We start from the raw sequence: 23,517 nt of genomic DNA on the forward strand, positions 1-23,517 counted from the left end.
TCTTTGAAAAAACAAAACATGAAAAATCTTGAGACATAAAGAAAAATATCTATTTCAGTCTTAAAAAAAAAATAGTGCTGCAATAAATAGGACTGCAGGTTTCCCTTTGAATTAGTCTTTTTGTGTCCTTTGGGTAAATAAGGAGACACATTTTAGAAGACATACAAGGAAATATGAGACCATATGTTGGTATGAGCATATCTATGAATACAGAAATCATAAGAATTAAGATAGAAGTTGAGGAATTTGATAATTAGGAATGAAAACCTCGAATAAATGAGACTTGAGTGTGTGTATGTGTGTGCAGATGAGTGACCAAGAAGAATAGTGGTTGTGTAGTCATATCAACAAAGATTCAATGCAAGAATATTTGTATCGAAAGACCCCGGCGAGCCCCAGAAGAGTGCTGAGAGCAACCCAATCATGGTAGGTCCTGGCAAGCAATGGATTAGGCCCTGCCAAGGGGAACAGACATGAGAGATCCTGAAAGAAGCTACTGTAGGGCCTAGTGTCCACGGACTGTGGCTCTTGGTGCAGTGAGCTAAGAGAGAAACAAATGTCAGATAGAAAATCTCTTAGGAGTAGGACTATCCCTCTCCCACCCCCTGGGACTGGTACATATTCTGTGAGGTATTCTGAAAGCACAGGGACTGTCAAATCTCTCATCCCAAATCTCAGAGAGGGGGATTATTTGGGATTCAACAGGCACATGCTAGAACTGTTCCATCTCATTCACACCAACATTTGGATCCCTCTGAATCCCTTCTTACCCTACAGACTCAGCAGCTACAAAACAGATCTGAATACAGACTGAAGCAAAAGGTCAAATAAACAAATAAGGAAAATAAAGTAAAACATTAAATATATTTAAAAAATAATAAAATAGGGAGAACTCAAGTAGAAAAATGGGCAAAAAAAAATGTTATGTGTGGAAATATGGGACCTCATGAGAGAAAACATCACAAAGTGAGAACAACCCTCCATAATCCAAACAAAGAAGACTGAAGATTATATCTTCCTATGAAATAAACTCAAAAAGATAAAAGAAAATTCAGAAAGGTTAGTCAAAGTAATGCAAGAAAACTCAGAAAAGCTACTCAAAGAGAAACAAAATAATCAAAAAAAAAGTTGATTAACTCAGATAAAATGAATGAACAGAAGTTAGAAATTGAAACTTTAATTAAGCAAGTAACATAATTCCAGGAGGTAAAGGGCTCAATAAATCATGATCTATAGAGAAAGTTATGGAAGCAGAATAGATGGAGGATCAAATCCATGACCTTGAAGATGGTAACACAGTAAGTACTCAGATGGAAGAAGAGAGAGAATCAAGATGTAAGTAAATGGACAAATAAATAAGACAAAAAAACATAAATAGGCAATTTGAAAAATATTTGTTATAATTAAGAAAACCAACAGTAGAATCATGGGTATACCAGAGAAGAGCCAGGGAGGGGAACAGAAAGTAAAGGAATGTTATCTCAATAAATGGAAAAAAGATTAAAAAATATGAGAATAAACAATAATAAATTGTAGAGAAAAAGTGCAAAGAAAATTAATGGATAATTTGCTGAAACAACAGAAAGTGTGTGTGTGTTTGGGGTATGGTGCAATCAGACTTGGCTTATAAGCATTTTAAAATCGCTCATCTTCATAATTACTAAATTTTATGTTTAAAATATTAGATCATACTGTTTATCAAACTGATGTAAATCTAAATTAGGAAGCACTGCAGCGCCAGTTCAATCCCTGGCCGCCAGGCGAGGGTCCCACAGGGCGCGCAGACCTCTCCTGCCACCCGCTGCTCCCCTCAGCAGTGTACTTCATCAGTCTGCCTGTTCTGTTCCCCGCTCTGGCTCTGGTGAATTCTCTCACCCTCCTGCACTTCTGACTGTACCCAGTGCTTGTATAAATAAATAATAAATCTTTTAAAATCAATAAATAAATTAGAAAACACTTTGTTGAGAGAGACTTTGAAGAAAGACTGTGTGTACATATATTGTTAATGGGAGTGTAATTGGTAATTCATTTATGAAGCAATTTGAAAATATCAAAAATAAAAATATGGGAATCTTTTGAACCACAAGGACATTTTAAGGACTTTTTTCTTAGAGATATAGTCATATAAAATGATATGTAATTGTATGATTATTCCTAACATTAATCATAACAAAATATAAGAAATTAAAATTCATCAGTAGACCACTGGTTATAAAAATTTTGATGTCCATAAAATCCTCAAAGAAAAATTCATGATGAAATGTAAAAGATTCCCACAATATACACTGGCATGAAAGAATGCTATATTGTATATATTTTCCCTGCCTTCGTCAGCTAGAAAGAAATCACAGGGGAGATGACAGAGACAGGAATATTTTTCAGAGTGACATTTTCATTTTTGAGCCATATATATGGTAAATCATTTAAAATATAAATATATTAATTGTAAATTAGTTGCCAAAATGATTTCTTTCTCTCTGATTACTTTCACAGGTACTTCATTTCACATTTTGTTTCAGTAAAATATATACATAATGTGTTTGACAATCATTAAAATTTTCTCATCTTTCCCATTTGACTGAGATATGGCATTTCTGAATCCAATTTATATGTGTGATTTGGCTTTTGTGCACATTGTAAGAACACTTTCAGCATAGATATCACGTAATGTGTGTGGCCAAACTCACAAAAATATTGTAAGAATTGATACATGAAAAAGTTTGTAAAAACTCTCATTTCATTATTGAATAACTGAAAAAAAGAAAAGAGCAAAAAAAAAGTTGTGAACAGAAACCTTCTGAGATCAACAAAACACATATAAAAAAATTGTTTATTTATGTATGCAGACATTTCTTCCTGTATCATTAAAGTTCTTTTCCCTTGTTGACAGATGGTCTTATTACTCTGAAATAATGTGGAAACCACAAGTTAAGTCATTAGCAATCAGCTGAGTCCAGCATTTTAATATTTGGGTTTTAAATTAATCTCATGTAGTACATGCTGGATGGACCATTTATAACAATAAAAGATTAGAACAGAATTGTCAACAAGCAGGACTATATTTTTGCAATTTAAAAATAATTATTATCTCTAAAAACAATGAGTTAATGTTCATCAGTCATCTTTGCTAAAGACTAATGCTTGTTTCACACAAGAAAAGTTATTAAAACTTACAAATTAATTGTCCATAACCTAAATTCATCGTGTGTACCAGCTGGCATGATAAACATGGCATTTGCAAACAATTTTTTGCAACCTCTGTAGTAGTAAGACTTAGCAACCCAAGAGTTATTGATTTAAAACAGGCAGTGTTGCCAGCTACTGTATGTTATCTATCAAGTGGAAAAGAATGATCTACAACATAATAGTCCCTAGCAATCAACACAGAAGCTTATAAATTTGCATCATTGGCTTCTAAAACACAATTAATTTGTGCACGTTTTTCCTAGCAGCAATTAGCAGCAGGCAAGAGTTTTAATGAAATAAAGTTGTGATTCCCACAGGGACTATTTATAAAGAACATTACAAAACAACAAGCGCTTCAAAGTGTTTATGTTAAGAATTGATTAATAACAAAGTCATTAAGCGACGTATTAGGTTACATATTGTGCCAATTTAAGGGATACTGCTAATTAAGTAATCATAATCGTTTGCATGTGCCACATCTAATTAACTTTTTATATCTCTAAGTTTTTCCTTCAGGACCAACAACACTCAAGTGGCATTAGCAAAAGGAACATTTAGGCCATTTCTTGGAATATTATTTTCCAATAAAGTAGATTTCTATGAAAACACTTTGAGAGTTTAATCAGAAATAGTAGCTTTTCATGACAATTACTTCGGGCTGCACCAAGTTTACTCTTGAGGGAATGAATTAACATTAGGTTAGGGTTAAGTAGGACTTTTAAATGTTTCTATGTAAATTAAGTTTGGAAGGAAGTTTAAAAACTTCTGAAGAAGTTTAACACTAGACTCTTAATGCCTAAAAGGATTATATTGATCTGTTTTTTTATGTGTGTGATTTAAAGAATGTTATATATGCATCCGGGAAGACTCCTAATGAATTTTTATTCTTGGTATTAAGGGAAAGCTTAATAGAATTTTCTTCAGTAGCTATCTTACAGAAAATGATACCTTCAAAATAATTCCACATTTACAAACAAGTCTTTAGTCTATCTCTATTTAAATTAAATTTAAAGTATTATTTCACCACCAAACAATAACTTCTGCAATTAATTTTCAGAAGCCTCAAAATTCATAAGATAATATTATTTCTTAAACTTATTAACCATATAATATTACATATTGAATAATGTAATCTAGCACATTTTTTTACCATAGACTGGAATGGGTGATTTGTTGATCTAATCAAATTAATTACATGATAAAACTAATTGTTTTTCTTAGTGGTGCTTTTTTCTTATCACTGCACTTCTGCATTGAATTGCCTAGAATTTTACTACCAATCTAGCATTAATTCGATTAAAGTAACTGTGCAAGATATTGGATGTTTACTATGTTCAAAGTACTATGCTATGTCTTAACACAGATTATGCTAATGTTTAATCTTGAAAAATTTGTTTTACCATCATCCTTTTCAGATGTGAAAACTGAGAATAAAATGTAACTTCTCCTACTCAAAGTACTAGCAAATGGTATAGACAGGATACCACCCCTGACCTGTGCTGTTCCAAATAAAACCTTAGCAACATCAAGTTTTCTCTCTAGTTCCTCTATTGCTTTAATTCTTGAAGAACCTGCAGCAGCCGTATTTCTTTTAATCTACAAAAATATCATTTTGATTATCTTACTGAATATCTTACTAAAATATATGAATGTTCTGACTGGTTAAAAAAGGTTGTAAAATGATTTGGCTTTCATTTTAAACCCAAATGAGATGCAGGTGTTCTTTTGAATCAATGTTTTTGTGTAGATCCTTATCTTCTCTAATGGTGCCAAGCTTGCAATCTCCTGGTGCCATTAACTCACCTCTGTGTCGTGTCCCATGGGGTTCCCCACAGTTCCTAGATCCAGGGTGTGGTGCCTGCATTGCAGCACTATTTATAATAGGTAAAACCTGGAAACAGGGCCTCCCTGGTGGCGCAGGCGGTTGAGCACCACACTGTGGAGCTGCCCGCAGCCTCTACAGTGCCAATTCGATCCCCGGCCGCTGGCGAGGGTCACATGGCACGACAGACCTCTCCTGCCGCGCCCACTGCTCCCCTCAGCAGTGTATTTCGTCAGTCTGCCTGTTCTGTTCCCCGCTCTGTCTCCGGTGTTCTTTTGAATCAATGAACACCCTCCGTGCATCTGGCCTGTACCCAGGTTCTTGTTTAAATAAATAAATAAATCTTTTAAAAAAACAAAAAACCTGGAAACAACCCAAATGCCCCAAAATAGATGACTAGATCAAGAAGATGTGGTACATATTCACACTGGAATACTATTCAGCAATCAAAAAAGATAAACTCACACAATTTGCAGCAACATGGATGGAGCTGAAAGGGATTATGCTCAGTGAAATAAGTCAGAAGGAAAAAGGAAAAATATTGGATGGTTTCACTTACAGGAGGAATATAGGGGAAGCAAATAAGACATCAGGGGAAAAATGATAACAGTACAAAACATAACAAAAAAAAACAAACAGACCAGAGACATCCTGCAGGGGAGGAGGAGGGAGAGGGATTAGAGGGAGGGCGGGAGGAGCACAGGGGACTGTGGTCATGGTGCATGGGTGTACTGGCGAAGTAATTCTATGGGGATTACACCTGGGGTGGGGGAAGCAAATATTACTTAAAAATAAACAATGATGTGGGCCTCCCCGGTGGCGCAGCGGTTGAGCGCTCGGTTGCGAAGCTGCCCGCGGCCTCTGCGGCGCCGGTTCGATCCCCGGCTGCTCCCCGGCCACCAGAGGAGGGTCCCACATGGCGCGCAGACCTCTCCTGCCGCCCGCTGCTCCCCTCAGCAGTGTACTTCGGTCCTTCTGCCTGCTCTGCTCCCCGCTCTGGCTCTGGTGAATTCTCTCACCCTCCCGCGCTTCTGACTGTGCCCGGTGCATGTATGGACAGAACAAACAAACAAACAAATAAATAAATAAAAACATGCCTCTATTAAAAAAAAAAATAATAAAAAATAAACAATGATGTAAGAAATACATAAATAAAAAATATATATAAATGTAAAAAATAGGTTAACTACTGAAAAAAATAAAAAATAAACCTGAATGGGGTCTGTTTTGGCCAATTGAACAGAAGCAATATCATACTAGATTCTGGGTGCACTTCCTTTCCTTTGGACCTACCTCTCTCTGGGAGATATGGACTGGTAATCAGAAATTCTGAGCACCCTAAGGTCATCGTGCTGGATAGGTCATGTGTGGGAATTCCATTCAACAGCTCCAAGCCAGGCTTTTGCTATCACCAAAAAGGTTTCAACCCTAATTGAAGATGTTTGGAGCCCTCTATTCACCACATCTAAATGTTGAATTCCACCAAGTGACTTCAGTTCAAGCCAGATGCAGTAGAAAACTCACCTAGCTCTTTCTGTTCAAATTCCTGACCCATGCAGTTGTGAGATATAGACTGTATTTGATTTGGTGGAGAAGATCTGATTTAAGCTGGATGCCAAGATTGTATCACATTTGTGGAGGCATTGGTTGGGGTGAGTTTATTTTGCATGAGGCAGAAGAGGTATTTACTGAAAGGATGCATTAATTAATATTCTTGTTAAAAATTGGTCTCCATCAATGCAGAAGTAATCATTGATGATATCACAATATTGCCACAGAATAAAAGGGTTAACAGAGATCCAATAGGAATCTTGTTTCTGTTTTCTTTTTGGATTTTTGGTTTGGTTTGTTTGGGTACACTCTGACTGTTGCAAAGGGCCCAAATATGTAGACTTCAATTGCAAAATACCACTCAGGTTCCTGGGAGGAGATAGTCAGGACAAAAGAACCCAGGAAGAAAAATGAAGCAACACATATTTTACCTCTGCTAAAAGTGGGGTTATTTCCCACATTTCTTCATGAGCTTTGCATTTCTTCATAATGATAAGGCAACTTACATTCAATCACATTGCTTGTGAACAAAATATAGTCACAGACACAAGTTACGAGAAATAAATATCTGCAATATACAGCTAGTTTTTCAAAACTTTCTATTACATTTGCATGTGATTTTCATCAAAGAAAATTAATAATTTTCACTTGAATTTAATTTCTATATGGAAAACATTCAACTCATAGTCTTTTTTGTATGAAATATTGAAGTTTGCTTTTTAAATAATATTTCAAAATTGGAACTATTTGTTTCTTCATGCTGAAAGTACATTGAGGAAATTATTCATTAATATGTCATTGCTTTTGCAGAATTTTTCTAAAATTTTATTTCTTACATATAAAATATGCTAGAAGTCAAGAAAATATAGAAGTCATGAGCATTAGAATTTCCATGTGCACTAAAATATTTAAAATGCCAGTAGTAATGAGCCAAAGTCAAAGTAATTAAGTACAAATGGAGTAAATCTTAGATTTGTTCATTATCACTATGCCATTTTCCACCCAGGCTTCTCATATCTTTAGATCTGCTTTAAATTTTCTATTAATACATACTTCATGAAATTGTTATTTCTGACTATTCAATTTCTATTAGACACCTATTCAGGCGCATAATTATTATCTTTAAGACAATCTGCAATATAGGAGGACTTTTCATTATAATTATATGTGATATTTTGGTTATATAATATAAATGACATTTCCATCAATTCAAAAGAAGGCAGCCATACAAAATTTTAAAAATGTTTATAATTCAATAGGTTACAAAGTGAGTAGATAGAATATTTAATTTTAAACTTTATCCTGATATCATGATAAAGTATGTTTCTACACAAACTCTGAAAGGGATAACTGACTTCAGGAAAAATAAACATGAAACTTGAACTATGTAAAAATGATTAACTAATGGGATTACACATATTCTTAGTGTTATGGCAAGCATTAACATTTTGTAGTACAATTGCATTTTCACAAACTATCCATATTATGGCTTACTAGTGGAGAAGCAGAATGGGAGAGGTCTGTGCTATTTGTCATTGCAGAGTAAATATTTGGGAGGCCACATTATTGTTTGGTTTGGTAGTGCATACAACAATTTGCACACTATATACTTTATACAGGCACTTTTGTTTCCTAAATACATTACAGGTATGCTTCATTTTTTTATAAGTACATTTCTTACAATTCAAATATGAAATAAAAGAGGCATTTCTGTTACTTAAAACTTATTTTGGATATTTCCAGAGGATCATACAATATATGTAAACTCTATTTTATAAATTGGTAGTGTTGACACACTTACTTTATATCAAATCAGGTGATAATGATTCTTTTTATTTCTTCATACTCAAATTCCTGGATTCTTGAATACTTTTAATAATTTATCCATCTCAGGTTTCATCATTTGTCTTGGAATATGGCTTCAATTCTTGAAGTTAAAACAAAAAAATTAGTTTTTCCATAACTTATTTATAAACCTTGTGAATAATAATATAGGTATATGGTATCACTCACATATCTCTGTTATTTCAATCAGCCTTACAAAAAACTGGTAACTCACAAATCAGGCATCCAATTCCATCTCCTTCCTGATATTCAGAACCCTTTCTAGGTGACTCCTATACATCTTCACCAGGATATCTTGAAGCAATCTCACATTCAACACATCCAATATGAAACTCATTTTATCATTCACATACCTCTCCTGTTCTTCTAAGTTCTCTTTCTCTACATTCTCACCACACTGACTTAGTCTACTATATAATATTTTTTTTTCCAAAAACAGTGCTTGCAATAGCCTTTTCTCTCATTGTCTTAGCCCATCTTTTATTGCCATCAAAGTTGTGTTCATGTACACCATACCACTTAGCCACAGTGAAATGATTCTCTCTCTAAGCAAGCTTCTATGTTTTTAAGCATAAATCTTTGGAATTCCCAATAAATCCTTCCTTCCAGGAAATATCTAATCATCATTTAATTTCAACTCATTTTCTCATATCAGTGAAGCATTCACTTAAATGGAGTGAAATCAATTACCTACTCTATGGAATCCTTAAAGGATTTAATATATATTGTCTATATAATGCTCTTGACATTTAAACAGTCTTATAAGTAGAGAATATTTTTTAATAAAGACATCAAATCCATGGACTTCTAAATCCATCAAATCTGGATTTAAATCATGGATCTAGTCGTGCAATTGTCTTTTGGAAATATATTTAACAATTCTGAAATCTTTTGTTCAATAACTAAAGGAATATCTATTTCAGGTTATTTTTAAGATTAAATAAGATACTAGATAAGCACTAACAATAGCACCTATAAGGCTGTACAGGCTCAAAAAGATAGTCATTTTTATGAAATATATTTCTATGTCTTTTTTTAAAGATTTATTTATTTATGCATACAAGAACTGGGCTTCAGGCCAGATGTGCAGCGGGTGAGAGGATTCATGAGAGAGAGATGGGAGCAGAACAGGTAGACAGAGTGAAACACACTGCTAAGGAGAGCAGCGGGCGAGACAGGAGAGGTCTGTTGAACCATTTGGGTCACTTCCTCTGCTGGGGATTGAACTTGTGCTGCAGTAGCTGTGGATAGCTTCATCGTGCTGCGTCTTAACCCCTTGTGCCACCAGGGAGGCTCTATATGTCTTTTTCTTAAATTTGTAAGGACAAAAACTATTTTCTGCTGCTTATATCACAAATCACTTGGTGGATTTAGTAGGATACACTATAAATCTACATTCAATAAGTAAGTATTATATTGGCTTGAACTATACTTTAGAGTCAAAAGTGTTAGTCACAATTATTTCACTGAGAATACACTTTTTCATAATACATTGAAATTATTGACTGATGTGTTTCAATAATAATATTACAATTAGGAGAAACAGAATTCCAAAAGTTTTCTAAAATCATGAGTAAACTTATGGTTTTTGTATTTGTATGGAGTGATGTTAATAAAATATTTTGGAGTGTAAGATCTCACAAAGTCAAATAATTTCCTATCTCTGAGTTGAACAAGATAAATAATCTTTTCAATAATTAGCCATTTTTCTCTTAAGTATGCTTGTAAAAATTATATTACTTAGGGATTTCAACAAATGTGCTTTCCACAAAATAGGTTTATAGCTTCTTCTGACATATTAGAACAAAACATATGTAATTGATTGTTACTGTTTTGCCCTTGGTTATGTCTTTTATTTAGGGTACCATATTTTAAAATGTAGACTTGCAGCTAAACTCTAAATTACCTTATTCTCCTGTGAGAGGATCTTAACATTTTGTCAATGAATCATTTCTCCATGTAAACTAAGGTAATAACAGGATATAATGGGAACACACCATTAAGGAAGAAAATTATTGCATGGATATATAGTTGCTCTGTTGAAGACAGTATTCCAGTCTTTTAAGGGTGATTTGCATTCCACGGGCAAAGGAATACTCACAAAAGTCAGACTTCTTATTAAATGTGTAATAATTACAGTTTAAGTAGTTACAATACACAAAAGTGAGTAGATGTTGATGCAATTTGTATGGAATTACTTAGAATATAATACAGATTCAGAAGGTAATGGTTTCTGGGAAAAGTTTTCATTCTACGATTTTAGTTCATCCACTGTGCAATTTTCTAGGTCAACAGAGAGATACTTATATATCACTGGAGAGAGGAGGAAGATAGCCTCTTTGCATTCTGTAAGGATACCAAGCCTCTTAGCAGGAGGCACATTAATTCATTATTTACAAAATTATATTCATTGCACCAGAGTGAGTGTTAGCAATAGCAGCCCTCAAGCATATATATTCCATGTCTTGGACATTGTATGGAGTAGGTGAAAGATCAACTTGTATGTTACTTGCAAATATATATTTTATATCATCTGTTGCTTGATAAATATCCAAGGTCTACATATCTATCTAAATGCCCATTTATCTGTATTTTTCAATTTCATTGTTAAGCAATATAGGCTCAGGTATTTCAGGACAAGAAGATTTATATCTGAAGGGACTCACATATAAAAGAATTTTGATCAGATGTCCTGAAGAAAATATGATGAAATTACTAGTGTCCAAATAATAAGACGTACAACTGATAAAATAAAAGTGATGGTACATTTCCAAGGAGAATTGTGCCCATCACCTTTAGAATTCATATAAAACCATGTTTTCAGTTTGTGGAATTCTCCCAGGTGTTGAAATACTGCTTATGCTTTCAAGTGTCCAAACCTTATTTGGCAAACTTGAGTTCCCTAAGATAAATAAACACTCTTTATAGCCAAATTATCTTGATAAATTGATTCTAGAATTCATTAATATTCTGCCTTTAAAGGATGCCAGGAAATAAGATACAGATGAGGAATAGATGTATAGCGAGCTTTTATCTTTGTTTTTCATACATTCCTTATTTCCAACCTATTTTCCCATATCTGTTTATGTATGTGGTTGTAATGAGAATTTATGATGTATGAATTTTCTGTTTCTAATTTTCAAATCGCACATATACATGCACCATATATTTTCATATCCAATCTTAATACATATATTGCATTGTCTTTTTTACTTGTGGCAAAATAAAATTAGTCATCTTAATTCATTGCGGTGACTAAATTACATATTTAACTGCTAACTTTGATGTAATTCAATTTCTCATTTAGAAATAAAAATAACAAAACACAAAGTTCTACAGAATACAGAATTCTAAAAATACTTCTTAAGGCCTTTATTGCACTTTTTTTGGACTAAAGATAATTCCATATCCAAATAACAAAATGTGTATATTCATTAAAGATTGTAAACTATGCAAACACTATTACTGAATTAGTAAAGAAATGAATGTTATTAATAAAATGCTAAATATATGTCTTGAAATAAGAGGGTATTTTTAATTGAACTTTCTCAAACTTAACACAATTTTTGGTTTGAGTCATTTTAGTTTGACTTACATTATTATTTTGTTTTATTTAGAAATATTATTGTCTTAGTGCATTATCTGTTACATGATGTGGTTTAAGGAGCCATATTTTTTTACCTTGTAATTCGGCCAACAAGAATTTTTCATATAGAACTGGCAAGGGTTCCTGAGAAATCATTTTGATTAAGAGTTGTATGGAGCAAGGGAAGACTATTTGTTCTATTGACATATATGAGTCTGAGAACTTATTTTCAAATTAGATTATTTTAATTATATAAACTAATGGTCACATTTAAAGGCATTGTAGCATTATTTTATATAATTAAAATAATCTAATTTGAAAATAAGTTCTCAGACTCATATACCTCAATAGAACAAATAGTCAAGTCAAAGTTTGTGAAATGAATGCTTCAAATATGCTTATTTTCCTAAAAGGAGGACATTAAAAGATGCTGCTATGAGAAAGATAACTGACTCTCAAAAGAGAAAAATTACATACTGAAACTTCATCTTCCTCTAGTGAAGTAACTTAGTGATTGCCCTGAAACAGAGCTAGCAGTCAATAAACTCAAGATATTCATGCATGGGTGCATTGGTGAAGGAAATTCTATGGGAACTACACCTGGGGCAGGGGTGGGAGGGAGAAGAAAGCAAACCTTCTTTAAAAATCAAGAATGATGTGTAATATATATAAATAAAAAATTTTAAAAAAGATTTTAAAAAGGAACAGTGCTTTGCTCACAGAAAAAAAAGAGAAACAGCGAAATCAGCATCCACATTTGGTTGCATTGGTCTCCTGTGGCTGGTGGGTTCCTCCCAATCATTTACCCACCTCCTGCTGCAAAACAAACTCTATGTCCTGTCACTGGGGAGCAGATTTACTAGTGCGGCTCGCCAGGTTCAATATGACACAGGCTTAAGTAATACAGGCATATTCAGAACAAGGGGAAGCTTGAGATGTTGTCTAAAGTTGCTAGACAACCAAGGGAGTTTCATCCTAGGAATGCAAGACTTACTCAACATTGGGAAAATAAAGCAATGTGTTTATCATTAACAGATCAATTAAATATGAAAACGATAGTGCCATATCAATAAAGAAAAAAGCATATGGTAAAATAAAACATCTGCTCCTGATACAAGCTAGAACTAAACAAACCAGAAGTAAAAAGATACTTTCCTACCATGTTAAAAAAAAATGTTTCCTATTAAATGTAGACATCAAGTTAGCTTTATTAAAAGAGTCACAAATCTGGCATAATTCCACCTAGCAAGTAGAAAGGCACTGCAAGGAATTTCACGAAAGAAGGTTTTTTATAGTCAGCAAGAAGGTGGGGCAAGGTTTTCAGCAAAAGGAAAGAAAGATTATCTGAGGCAAAGCCACTTCCCTTAGGAAAAAGTGGCCTCTCCCCATACAGATTACCTCACGCTTAGCTAAGATAGAAATATTTGGGGAGGGTTGAGTATTAAGGAGGAGGTATTAAAGGGGTGGACGGTAGAGAAGGTTATATACCTTAGTGCAGGCACAGTAGACAAAGTCAGGTAGATTCAAATAAAGGTCTTCTTCATTGAAAAGAGATAAGGAGATTATGCTTTCCTAGTATAAGCCCTTAGAGAGATAACTTTATATGTACACATCTTTTTCAAAGGCAATTTTCTCCCAGTCTATAGAACTCCTCCCTTGAAATCAGCCTTTTGTTAAAAAACAAAACAAAACAAAACAAAACAAAAAAACATTTTGGAGTGGCAGAGTTTGGTTTCTCTACCAAAGGAATTGATTTCATAATTCTTTGTAACTAAGTCATTAAAATTATATGAATACTTTCCTAGATGTATGCTTCTCTTATTGTTTATAGAGTACCCAATATCTATTTAAGGGCAGTGTCATAAAGGCAAGCATGTAAAATTAAGATTTCTCGAAAACATTCTTTTTTTTTTTTTTACAGAATTCTATTTCAATATAATTTTTTAAAAGAATAACCCTAATTTTGCTTATTAACTTTTTCAGTGTGCCACTGGTTTCAGTAAATTTTAACTCATTGTATACAATGTTTTCTTTAATTCTGTAATGATTACGTTACTTGCATACTACCTATTATTATCGTTTCAATATAATTTAATCACTTTTACATTAAGCACTCTAATTTTTAGTAAAAACTTCTATCAGGATTCACTTAGGGACATGAAGTGGCTGAGAAATCAAATTTGCATTTGAATACCAATTTACCCAAGTGGATATTAATAATGTTGCTGTAGAGCATGTAACTTATACATAGTCCATTTTCCTCACCAATAATATTAGTTTGTAAGTGTCAGCATTGCCTTTTTTTTCCCTCCCAGGCATAATTCACTTTATTTCCTGGTATAAAAATTATGTGGGGCCAGGGCTGGAGTTCTCTGCACCGTGACTTTCGTGTGGGTCTTCACCAGGTGGTCGGTGAATTCCTGATTGGGCGACTTGGTGAACACGGTCTCTTTCCAGAGGTGGGGGTGAGATAGCCAAAGGTCTTGGAGATGGCATCCAAGGTGGCCTTAGCAAAGTTTCCCAGGGTGCAGTGCAGCCTCTGGCTGAGGGTAACTGTCACCAACAACGGTCATCAGTAGCAGCTTCTTGTGCTCTGGGGCTGAGACCATGATGCCAGTGTCCCTGGAGGCAGGGATGAGACCACCAGCACAGAACCACAGTGACCAGTCACCTTGCAAGGGACAGTGTGGGGCTTAGCAATCTTGTTGCCCCAGTAGCCATGCTATATGGGGACCCAGGGCCAGGATGATGGCCCCTCAGATGACAGTGGCTACCTCCTTGGAGCATTTAACACCCAGACCAACATGTCCATTGTAATCTTGATGGTGACAAATGCCTTGAACCTGGTCCTTTGGCCAGTGCTGCTCTGCTTTTTAACAGGCAAAAGATTCCAAACTGTTCTTGAGGGACAGCCCAGGAAGAAATTAATAATCTCATATTCCTTGATGGGCGAGAGCAGATAGGTCTTCTCCGGTGATTTGGTGATGGAGATCCACTCCTTGCCCTCAGCCTTACCTCCACTAGCTCAGAGACTGCAGTCCTGAATCCCATCAGGGCCTCGACCCCACCCCGGGGCACGTTGTTGAAGCCTCAGTGGAAGCCCCCAGGGTACCCAATTCAGGGCCCCAGGTCTCCCTGTCCTCCTGCCAAACTGGCATGGTTCACCATTGGTGTATTCACAGAGAAGAATGTTAGCATTTCTTAGGAGAAATTGTTAGTACATATTGTTTAAATCTTCTTAAAATGATTTCAGTATTACACCTCCAAAGGTTTTCACTCGATAGTTCTCTCTGGGGCTCTTGAAACTTTCTATGAGAACATAGAAATAAATGTACTTTTTAACAAGTTGCTGTATGTGCGGACCAACATCAGCACACCCTAAGTTAAAGTGAACTGAAAGCCATATCCCTTCCTAATTTTATTGAAGGGCATAAGAATCCGTCTAGTGAGGAAAATGCTTCCTTTCAGGTAATTGAAATTATTTGAATACTATTCCTTGGAAGGACTGAGCTCACTTACTTTCAACATCACCTACTTCATCAGAGCAGTAAATTCTTTTTTTTTTTTTTTTTACAACAACTGGGGTGTAAGCCAGAGGTGCAGGGGTTGAGAGGATTCACCAGCAGAGACAGAATGGGGAGCAGAACAGGCAGATGTACTGAAATACACTGATGAGAGGAGCAGCTGGTGAGGCAGGAGAGGTCTGCTGTGCCATGTGGGTTGCTCCCTTGCTGGCCAGAGATCCAGCTCATGCTCCAGAGGCTGGCCATAACTTGATAGCACTGTCTTTAATCCCTGCGCCACCAAGGAGGCCCTAAATATAATTCTTAATGCATACGTAATAATTTTATAGACTAATTTGAAGCAAAGTTAGATTTAGGAGAACAAATAGCTTATTGTGTGTTATTTTTTTTTAAGATTTATTTTATTTATTTATGCATACAAGAACTGGGGTGTAGGCCTGAGGGGCCAGTGGTGAGATGATTTACCAGAGATAGAGCAGGGAGCAGAACAGGAAGATGTACTGAAATACATGCTGAGGGGAGCAGTAGTTGAGACAGGTCTGCTGTGCCATGTGGGTCAGCCCCCTGGCCAGGGATTGAACTTGTGCTGCAGTGGCTGCAGATATCTTCAGAATGCTGCGATTTAACCCCTTGTGCCACCAGGAAGACCCCATATCTACTAATTTTTTGCTTTAGTAACAGATGTGGATATGACCTATTCATATTTGTATTTTCCCTTCAGTCCTAAGACACTGGCTTTCACAAAAAAATGAACCCTGACTAAACAGAGACAGGATTAGTCCTTCCCACCCAATAGAACTCTACTAATTTGTCTTAGAAGTATGTTTTTATCTGTTGGTATCACCTAAGACTAACAGAGTTGCTCCTTTTGTGAGAGAAAACACTAACAGTTGTGAAACCAACTCCTTAGCCACAGTCATAAGAAAGTGAATCTGAAAAAAAAAAGTAACATGCTTATTCTTCCAGATCTTCTAAATTTTAAATTTCAGTTAAGCCCAGTATCTAAAAATTTAAAATCTAGATGTTGTATTCTTTTGTTAAATTGGTTTTACAAAGCTGTGTCAATATCTGTTCAGCCTACACTCTGAATTAGAACAAATATGTTGTCATATTTACTTTAAGTATTTTCACAAATCCATTATGTAAATCAATAGATAGTCATAGAATAATGTCTACAACACTGAAAATAATGCTATCCACCACATTACATATGCCACTTTCTGGGGAAATCCTGGGGTGGGGTGGGAGGGTTTAGATTTCTCTCAGTGGCTTTAAGGGTTGAAAAACACTTCTGGAAAGAAAAAAAATGTGAGCTTCATGGTTGAATATGATTTGATGAATATAGCTGACTTTGTTTCATTCTTTTTAATGATGTAATTTGTGACCTACCACTGACTAGTGTGAAGAATATGACAGTATATATTTGCATAATGATTATACCCCCTGGGTTTATCTTTTTTTGTTGTTGTTACTCTTGTTTTTCATACATTCATAATTTTCTTTATTCACTCAGAGCCCAAGGCAGCTTGGAGTTGTCCAATAACAGTGCAATTTCTCCACATCAAAATGATGGCAGAAAAAATTTGAGATGATATTAATATGGAATGTATCAAGTTTGTGACAGGAAGTAGGAGTTGAGATCGGGTTGAAGGTAAACAGTAATGAAGAGAATTGGCAAACCCTAAGAAGCAGACTTTCATAATTATGTATAAACACATGAGCTTCCTTCAACTAAATGTTATTCCTGTATTCTGCTGGTGTAGCTGAGCCTGCATTGACGTGTATTCAGTACACATTTTAGTATAAGCTGGTATGGTCTGAGGAAAGGAATCCTTTCATGAAGTATGTACCTAAAACCTAAAACTTTAATGACTTCATTTCCTACACCATCAATTATAAATTCCCTAGAAAAACCGTAAGTATACTTGACAGTGTAACTAGATATTTTACCAATCTTGTTCACCTTTATTTTTAACTATTTTGTAAATCAATCATACTCAGTCCTTTATTAATACATGCATATATTCAATTACTATCAATCTATATTAAATTTTATATGGTTACAAAGAAGCTACCATTATGTATATATGTAACCCTGGGAGGATTATATTATATTTATATGTTATTTAGTACACAAAATGTTAACTTCCTGAGAAAAACAGTCAAGTAACTCCCAGAGGATAGACTGATAGTAATTCTAAAGTGTAAATTAAATTAATTTTATTTTTATGTTAATGAGCTCTAATTGAAGAAGAGACTAAGAAATGCCGATTTATTTTACAAAGATTTTGTTATCTTTTACGATGCATTTTAGTCCAAGCAACTTTGAAGAATTGAAGTGAAAGCTCATTAAAATGTTACTCTGGGGAAACATTAATAACTGAGTGTTATCTATGTTCTATTACGCTGCCACTGATAACCAGAACCCACATTTCCAGTAAGTTAGATCCCACTGTTCTATTCTGTGAAGATGTGTGAATTCTCATATCATGATATTTAGAGAGAAGTCAGGAAAAAAAGCCATCAATTAGCCTCAATCAGTTCAAGGTAATACAGAACCCAACAGAGTAGAATGATTATTCATAAAAGCATCTAGGAAATTAACAAAAAATTAATATAGAGTTTCGTAATCAGTACATTATAAGGGTATCATTGGAAGCATGCCGAATATCCACCTCCTCCCTTCTACTGAATCATAATGTATTTTTATCAGGATCTCCAAGTAATTTGCATGCACATTAAAGATTGAGAAGCACTGCTACACACGCTACGGAGACTAAAACAGAGATAGTTAGCCTCCCAGCAAGAACTGATGGAATAGTCACAAGGAGTAATTGATGTGAAGAGATGTTATTGAAATGATTTATTATGCTGTTATCTTGTACATTCACCCATCCTGAAATTCTGAATTTGAAAGCTTAACCCCATCATATCTCAAAATGTGTCTATATTTGGAGATAGGATCTTTAGAGAAGTAATGAAGTTAAAATGGGGTTGCTAGACAAAGCAGTGGTAGTGAAGGCAAAGATAAACAGCTGGGACTACATCAAATTAAACAGCTTCTCTACAGCAAAAGAGTCAGTAACCAAAATAAAGAGACACAGCACTGATTGGGAGAAAATTTTTGCATACAACACTAATGATAAAGGATTGATCACAAAAATCTACAAAGAGCCGATGAGACTCAACAAAAACAAAGTAAATAACCCAGTCAAAAAAATGGGCAGAAGGGCTAAAAAGAAACTTCTCCAAAGAGGAAATGTAAAAGGCCAACAGGCATATGAAAAAATGTCCAATATCACTTGTAATCAGGGAAATGCAAATCAAAACTACAATGAGATACCATCTCACACCAGTGAGAATGGCACATATTAAAAACACTAGCAACAACAAATGTTGGCAAGGATGTGGAGAAAAAGGAACTCTCCTGCACTGCTGGTGGGAGTGCAAACTGGTCCAAGCACTATGGTAAGATGTGTGGAGGTTCCTCAATCTGCTAAAAATGGAGCTTCATATGATCCAGCAATTCCACTCCTAGGTATTTACCCAAAGAACACAGAATCATTAATTCCAAAGGGCACCTGCACCCCTATGTTTATAGCAGCACTATTTACAATAGCTAAGCTATGGAAACATCCCAAATGCCCAAAAAATAGATGACTGGATCAAGAAGATGTGGTAAATATACACAATGGAATATCACTCAGCAATCAAGAATGAAAAACTCATGCAATTTGCAGCAACATGGATGTTGCTGGAAGGGATCATGCTCAGTGAAATAAGCCAGAAAGAAAAAGAAAAATACCAGATGGTCTCACTCAGAGCAGGAATTTAGAAAACCTAAATAAGGGACCAGGAAAAAGACTAATTATAATAAAGTAAAAATCAAAATCCACAGAGGGGTGGGTGGAGAAGGGAGTATGATCAAAACAAGGGTGGTGGGAATTTTACGGGAACTATAACCAAGATGAAAATGCATACATTGTGCAAAAAATGAAGAATGATGCAAAAAATATATTAAATAAATAGGGTTGCTAGAGTGGTTTCTAATCCCATAGAGCTGGTGTCCTTACTAGTGGAACGTGGTCACAGATGGGCAGAGGGGAGATCTCGTAAAGACACTGGGAGAAGACAGCACCGAATAAACAAACACTGCTAACACCTTGATCTCATATTTCTAGTATTCAGAATTGTCAGAAAATAAAAGTCCCATTATTTATCCATTCCATCCGCAGTACTTTCACGGGAATCCAAGCAAACTAATACTGGCTATTCAAGAATACATGAACAGAGATAAGGATGGGGGAGTATTTCAAGACTAACAAAGCGGAGGACTATTCTACTTCTAGGTTCCAAGGCATTTGTAACTGTAAAATAATGTGCCCCTGCAGAAGCTAATGTCTTAAGAAGTTGAATGCAGCTGCCAAAGAATTGCAGGCTGGCAGAAAAGAAATAAGAGAAAAAATACTCACACCATTTGCTACTTCTGTCCTTTAATTCTCTTGTTTCTCCTACTGGCTAAATCAAATTGGCAGCCAGAGGGTAAGGGTATCCTGATGATGCAGACTGTGTAAGTCAGTAACCCAGAGGGGAAAACAGTAGATAATAATGGGAAGTAGATTGGACAGCCAAATAGAAATTATCCAGCAGAGTTGCTTATCTTTTTTCGCCTTCCCTTTTAGTAACTGATCCCTATTCAGAGTGGTGATCCATCAAGCTTAAATGCTGTTTTCCTCATGCTTTTTGTGTCTCTCTGTGTCTGACCACATGATTAATTTCTTTTTTAGATATGAATAGAAATTGTTGGGTGGATCTTCAAAGCATGTCCCTTCAAAGGGTTACAGCTTTCTGGGACGTGTCTTTTGGTTCCTCTTCCTCCCTTTCTTACTGATGTCCGTAATGCATCTGACAGATCCTCTGACCATGTGTGGGGTGACCTTGAAGTTTAAAGTCAGTGCTAAGAGCAGATACATGGAAGGGAATCGGACCTTTGACACCTGAGAGAGCCACACAATCCCTGAAGTCAATATATAATACATTTTTGTGTTTTCACGCCACTGTTATTTTGTATTTTATATTATATTGAAGGGGTTTAGAATCTGACACCCCCCAAATCTGCCACTTTGACATAATCATTGTTTTGATCTGAAGGGAACTGAGTATCAACAGATACAGGAAGGGTTCCCTGCCTTCCATTATCTGTCCAAAAGCTGAGCATATATTTTCCTTTGAGGAAATGCTGTATGAGAGATAAAACATCTATTATCATCTAAGATGAGGCGTTGATACAAAAGAATTTTGTTTAAACATACCTTACTAAAATAATTTTTATTTCTATTATTTCCCCCACATTTTTAATAATTATATATTATTTTCCTTATTAAAGATTGAGATATGACATAAATTTAAAGCCAATATATCAAATTTGTTATTCTACAGAATCCGGATACATAAAAGAATAGTGAAGATAACGTAAGGTTAAATCCATATTAAATAAGCCATTTTAAAATAAACTTCTACTATATCTTCTTATTTTCAATATCCAAAGAATAAACAATGTTTCGCTTTTTAATAATCATGACTCCTTTATAAACTACTAAATTGTTGGGAGAGAAACATGATTCTGAGAAAGTGTGGATACAATTAGAATTCTAAACTTATAAGAATAAGAAAAGCTACCTCCTGTGGCTCTTTGTGAAAATAGTATTTTTCCCAGGGACTATTATTTAGAATATATATTTTTTGATTATGACAAAAATATCATTATTAGATTGTTATTTTTATGTTATGCTAGATTTATTATATACATTGATTGACTATAAATATAAATCAATTGTGTTCTTTTTTAAAATGCATTTGTGTGAGTGTATGTGTGTGTGTGTGTGTATGTGTGTGTGTGTTTGTAATATAGAAAACAAAGTTGTGAAGTACACAGAAAATACCATTCAGGAACTATGTTGAAAGTGTGAAAAAAAATTGATGAGTTTTCCCAAAGGAAAAAAATCCCAATTATACCAAAAATTGTGTAAAACACAGATAAGAAGAATCAGTTGTCAGGAATCGTATCATGTCACTGGTTATGGAAAGTCATTTAAAAGGGAGATTATATCAATCTCTGCTGGCATGAGATTGTGTTGGTAAATACAAAAAGAAACAAGATTCAAAGTTTAGATAATAAACAATAATTCATTATTATGTTTAGGAATCATGAGAGTAAAGCTTCTAGCAATCCTCTGCTGAATTATGTTATGTTTGCAATTGAGTAAATATTTTAAAGTCATGGCTTATATATAAAATTCATTTATTGAATATTTATTGCTCAGTTAATAGGTTAAGATGTGGAGCATAGAAACATCAAATCTATTTTAGTTACAAAAACGATTTCAAAGCCATGTATCCAATAGCTTCTTTATCCAAATAAAAGTGAAACAGCAAAAAAACAAAACAGAAAACAAACAAAAGACAAAAATCTCCAGTGTAAAAGAAAGGTGTCATTGTTTCACTTTGTCATTTTTTTAAAAGATTTATTTATATATGCATACAAGAACTGGGGTACAGGCCAGAGGTATGGGGGGCGGTGAGAGAATTCACTAGACAGAGTGGGGAACAGAACAGGCAGATCTAGTGAAATACAATGCAGAGGGGAGCAGCGGGTGAGTCAGGAGAGGTCTGCTGCGCCATGTGGGTATCTCCCTGGCTGGCTAGGGATCAAACTCGTGCTGCAGTGGCTGTGGATAGCTTTACAGTGCTGCGTTTTAACCCCTTGCACCGCCAGGGAGACCCTCTTTCTTCCTTATAAAAGGTGGGTTTTACACCCTTCTCCTAGGAGACAAGATTGGTTCTAAGATGCTTGATTCATGTTTCCCATTTCTTTTTCCAAACTTACACAGTGTTTTCCAACCAATAAGAGTACAATTGTCCTTTGGAGTCCTCTATGCTTATTTTTATTTTATGTTTTCTTTCCATGTTCTATGATTTTCTTTCTGATTCTCAGTGGTGAGGGTTTTATAAATCATGAACATTTTTTTTAACTTTGAAAGATTTTTAAAATCATAGAATTATGGAAACATGAGTGGGGAAGACTTGGCTTACCCAGAATTCCCAATTGCATTTTCAAATCCCTTTCTGCAATATTTATGATGTCATTTGTATGTCAATCGTGGTTTTCTATTGGGATGCTTCATTAGTATTTTCTTAGCTGAGCCAAAATCTAACTTTGTTTTTCTTCTAGGTACTGATATATTCTTGCTGACCCAAATCACAAATAGGCCAACTGTGCCTATTTAGTCACAAAGCTGTATTCAGAATATGAGAGAGAGAGAGAGAGAAAGTGTGTGTGTGTGTGTGTGTGTGTGTGTGTGTGAGAGAGAGAGAGAATTTATAATCTAATCACATTTGAGCACTATTTATTTATCCTACATTTCATTTTTTTATTGAGGTATATAAATTATATGAAGCAAAATATGCCCATTGAATGTACTATTCTATGAATATTAACAAATACATAGAGTTGTGTAAGCATCACAATATTTCCTCATGCCCTTTTTTAGTGAACCTCTTCTAGCATCTGATAATGAGACAGACTCTTTCCTTGATCAAATTTTAGTCAGGCTCCTCTGAGCCTTTCTGAGTAGGCCCTAATATAGGGTTTCCATGTCTGTCTTTGCAGAGTCCAGTTTTAGCAAGAACCCTAATAAATTAGTTTAGAGAGGGTTCCCCATATTTAATATGGGTCACCCTGGCCTGCTTGAAACAATAATTCTGTAACATTCTGTAACATCAGCTTAGCAAGGACACCCTTTACCCTTGTTGTCACCTCTTAATAATTTTCCATATTCCACCCCACCCCCACAGGCCCAGATCTGCCCCTTGGCCACAAATCCCATTTTGTTGATTTAGAGTTGATCATGATCTCTCTTCCTTATTGAAATATTCTTGACACACCTATCACAACAATCCTGAATAAAGCTACCTTACCATTTGACTTGTGTCAGAATAACTTA

At 35.1% G+C, this 23,517-nt stretch overlaps 1 pseudogene; it reads right to left on the reverse strand.

The window, feature by feature from the left end:
* Positions 1-14,317: 14,317 nt before the first annotated feature.
* The window catches only part of LOC119236891 (40S ribosomal protein S2-like), a 69,775-nt pseudogene continuing 60,575 nt past the window's right edge, over positions 14,318-23,517 (reverse strand).

The sequence above is a fragment of the Talpa occidentalis genome, unplaced genomic scaffold, assembly GCF_014898055.3.
Source record: "Talpa occidentalis isolate TD23 unplaced genomic scaffold, MPIMG_talOcc4v2.1 talOcc4.9, whole genome shotgun sequence".
NCBI classification, from domain to species: domain Eukaryota; kingdom Metazoa; phylum Chordata; class Mammalia; order Eulipotyphla; family Talpidae; genus Talpa; species Talpa occidentalis.